Source organism: Arachis ipaensis, chromosome B9, assembly GCF_059453495.1.
Source record: "Arachis ipaensis isolate K30076 ecotype BB chromosome B9, ASM5945349v1, whole genome shotgun sequence".
Classification (NCBI taxonomy): domain Eukaryota; kingdom Viridiplantae; phylum Streptophyta; class Magnoliopsida; order Fabales; family Fabaceae; genus Arachis; species Arachis ipaensis.
The window spans coordinates 125386221-125390556 of NC_142444.1; positions in this window are offsets into that span (position 1 = coordinate 125386221).

A 4336-nucleotide genomic window follows, 5' to 3' on the forward strand; every position below is an offset into this window, starting at 1 on the left:
ACTGCTTCCTGGACTTCCTTGCAATTTGTGGAAATAGAATAGGAATGGCGTTTTCATAGTGTCTGCGCCCTTTGGTGCTTCTTCCTGTGATTGAGCTTCTTCTTCTTCAGCCATGTCATGTATTTCCTCTTCCTCCTCAACATCTTCTATTTCCACTACCTCTTCAACTGAGGTGTGTTCTTGTGGGATTGGCTCCTCTTGATTCTTCTCTTGCAATGTGGTTCCGGACCTTAGGGTGATGGCATTAATGCCACCCTTTGGATTGGGTAATGGTTGAGAGGGGATTCCACTGGAGCTCAAAGGCTGGTTATTGGAGTTATTCATTGATCCAATCTGTGAGACAAGAGCTTGCAAGGTAGAGTTCAGACCCTTTAGAGTAGAAGTAAGGTTGTTTTTCATGGCCTGTTGTCTCCGATCAATAGATTGTAGTAACTCATCATTAGAAGATGAAGAAGGACAAGTGATCTGAGAGGTCTGCTGTTGGTTGTGCTGTGATCCTTGGAATTGCCTCAGGTGAGGTGCTCTGTAAGGCTAGTTCTGGTTCTGCTGCCTGTTGTTGTTATTATTCCACCTCTGATTTCCCTGATTGTCTCTGCCTCCTCTGTTATTGTTGTCCCTCCAGCCCTGGTTAGAATTATCCCTCCAACCTTGGTTCGAATTGTCCTGCCATCCATGGTTGTAGCTACCACCTTGATTGTATCCTTGATTGGGACGGTCATAGAAGTTATGAGTGGCTGCCACGGTGTTGTCTTCTTGCTGGAGCTGCAGACATTCATCAGTATAATGGCTATAATCAGCACAGATTCCACACACTCTCTGTGGGACTAATTGTTGGCTTTGCTGTGGTGGAGAAGGTTGAGCTTGCTGAACTTGTTGTTGATTCAATTGCATATGCTTCAGTAAGTTGGTCATTTCACAGATACTCTGATTCAGAGTAGCAGTCTCTCTGTTAGAGGATACTTCTGTAACAGATTTTGAACGGCCTTGTTTCTGCTTGTGATTTCGAGTAGATTCAGCTAAGTCACTGATCAATTGCCATGTCTCATCAGTGGTCTTGTAATTTTTCATAGACCCATTACTAGCACTTTCCAATGTGGTCTTATCTTGGGGCCTCATGCCCTGTGTGACGTAGCCGAGTAACACTATCTTGTCAATCATATGGTGTGGGCATGCTTCCAAAAGGTTGTTGAAGCGCTCCCAATATTCATAGAGAGTCTCGGATTCGTCCTGAACAATCATGGAAATGCCTTTCCTCAGTTTATCAGTAACTTCAGCTGGAAAGAATTTTTCCAAAAATTCTCTTCTAAGCGTATCCCAGTCAGAAACAGTTGCTGTGGGTTGAGTGTAGTACCACTCTCTCGCTTTTCTCTCAAGAGAGAACGGGAAAGCTTCAACAGAATAGAAGTTTTATCTGCACCATCACGCCTGACAGTAGAACAGGTTGCTTGGAAATCTCTCAGGTGCTTGATAGGCTCTTGAGCAGGTAAGCCATGAAACTTAGGCATCAAATTGAGCAGTGCAGTCTTTATTTCAAAGTCTGTAGCCACTACTGGGTGATGCACTTGAAACGGTTGCATTGTGAAATCAGGGGCTCCAGCCTCCTGGATAATAATTCTCCTAGGTGCTGCCATGTCACCTACACGTAAATCAACCGAATCAGCAGAAAGGGAGCTTGTTTCTTCCTCAAGTGACGTTTTAGATTCACCCTCGGAGAGGACTAACCGACGCCGAGCTCGCCTTATTCGTGAGATAGTTCTTTCAATCTCAGGATCAAATACTGGCAAGCTTGGATCAGGAAGTGAACACATCATTCAACGAAAGAAACATGTAGCTCATAGTAGCAAAAATAAAATAAAATGCAAATAAATAAAATCCAATCAATAACTTAGCACTCTATTTCAACTCCCCGGCAATGGCGCCAAAAATTGACGTGGCGGAAATTGGCGAGTTAAGAAATTGTTATAAGAGATACGTTGCAAGTACAGTTCTTAACCAACCGAAAATCCACTTATCAATTTAGAAGGGTTGTCACAAAATTAAAATTAAAATCAAAATACTGGGAGTATAAATCCCAGGTCATCTCCCAACGAGTTGCAGAAACGTGTGCTATTTTATTAATCAGATGTTTCCAAAAATGGTTTGAGATGATAAACAGGAAATTAAATTAGAGAATTTATGTAATTTTAAATAAAAACCTTGATTGGGAATAGATTAGTTGGAAGCCCTATTCTTGTTTAAGTACTCTCAAGATTAATTGATAATTGAAGGTTGTTCTGCTTAGTTATCCCTTACTAGGTAGAGGAAAGTCAAGCAAGTTGGAAAGCTATTTCTAGTCACAAGTCCTAATCCTCTCCCTTGGGAAGGACTAGTGTCAATGACTAGAGGGTGATCCAACAATAAACCCAATTACAATTTTCCTCTTGAGTAACCCAACTCAAGGTTTCCTTTCAATCATCTCCCAATCAAGTTATGGAACTACTCGCTCATTATGAATGTAAATTTCACAAAATAAGGAAGAGAAATACTGAAAGACATAATAAATAATAATCAAGAGGATCAATTAAAAATAAAAATAGTTCTTGTATAAATAAATTCTAGAAATAATCCAAGAGTAACTTTGAGTAAATAAAGGATATGAAAGAGTAAGTGACAAGTAAGGAAACAAACTAGAATGACGAAGTCTTGACGGAGGGAATAACTTTTCTCAATATCCCAATCCAAAAAGCAATAAAATCAAATCCTAAGAACTATGAATGTGTAGAGAGAAAACCTAGAGGAGAGGTAAAATCAGATCTAAAACTAAAAATTATGCGGAATGAAATGTTCTCCTCTGTCTCTGCATGTTCCCTGGCTCTAATATGCTTTTCTGGGCCGAAAACTGGGTTAAAACAGGGCCCAAAATCGCCCCCAGCGAATTCTGCAGATTCTGCAGATCGCGCATGTCACGCGATCGCGTCATCCAGGCATTCGCGTCATCCAGCATTTTGGCTTGCCACGCGTGGGCGTCGTCCACGCCTTCGCGTCAATGGTGCAGTTTCTAATCCGCACGGTCGCATGAGCCATGCGTCCGCGTCACTGCAATTTCCTCTATATCGCGCGGTCGCGTGATCCATGTGCCCACGTCACTTCTCGCTGGTCATCTCCTTAATTTCTTGTGTTCCTTCCAATTTTGCAAGCTTCTTTTCTAATCTCCAAGTCATTCATGCCCTATAAAGCCTGAAACACTCAACACACAGATCACGACATCAAATGGAATAAAGGAGAATTAAAATACAAAATTAAAAGTCTCTAGGAAGCAAGTTTTCAACCATAAAGTATTTTTAGGAAGGAATGATAAATGCATGCTTATTTAATGAATAAGTGGGTAAAGATTTGATAAAACCACACAATTAAACACAATATAAACCATAAAATAGTGGTTTATCAAGCATCTCGTGTACATGTGCAAGGTGCATGCGTACATGATCAAGGAAAATCAGTCCTTGCGTACGCGAGCCCCTATTTTCAGCAAAATAAGTTTTGTGTTTTAGAGTTAAATTTTGAACTTCTAATCCTCAATTCTCATTCCTTTGGCCCTTGAACTTATGAGTAGCCTAGCAATAAATTGAAGCTAGGAATAGGTGGTAACTTGGAGATGAAGAAAGTGTAAGAAGTAATGATCTAGGTAGGAGGAGGTAGGGTTCATATGTATATATATATATATATATATATATATATATATATATATATATATATATATATATATATATATATATATTACTTAAATTATGAAATTGGCTAAATAAAGGAATAAATGTTACATCCGAGTACTCTTTCTTGAAAGTGCGACCCCAGAAGATGGTGGAAGCTGAGGATCCCCTTCCTTGTTCTTCCTAGTATTGTAAAATTTTCCCCAGCGAGATGGTGGGAGGTTAGGATCCCCTCATTTTTCCTCCTAGGCATATGAGAACGTACCTCCTGGGTAGACGCAAGAGTTGTGGTTTCGCACTACTTGCTCCTGGTTGGTTAGTATAGAGGCTCCCCGAGTAGGCGCAAGGGTTGTAGTTTCGCCCCATTTGTCGAGTTGGCTTGATAACCGATAGATGAGACTCATCAGCCATAGGACAGGCATGCATCATATGCATATTGCTTGAATTTCTTGTTTGTGCATTAATTGGGATTGCCTAAGTGATTATAATAAGCTATTTGTTGTATTTGATATCTGTATCACTTGTATCCTACCTGTGTTTGCCATTGTCTGCTTGTTTGTCTTTGCAACTTCACCAGAGATGGAGGAACGGAGGAAAGACAGAGAGAGTTAGGGCTCTAGATAAGTTTTAGTTAGATTTAAGGAATT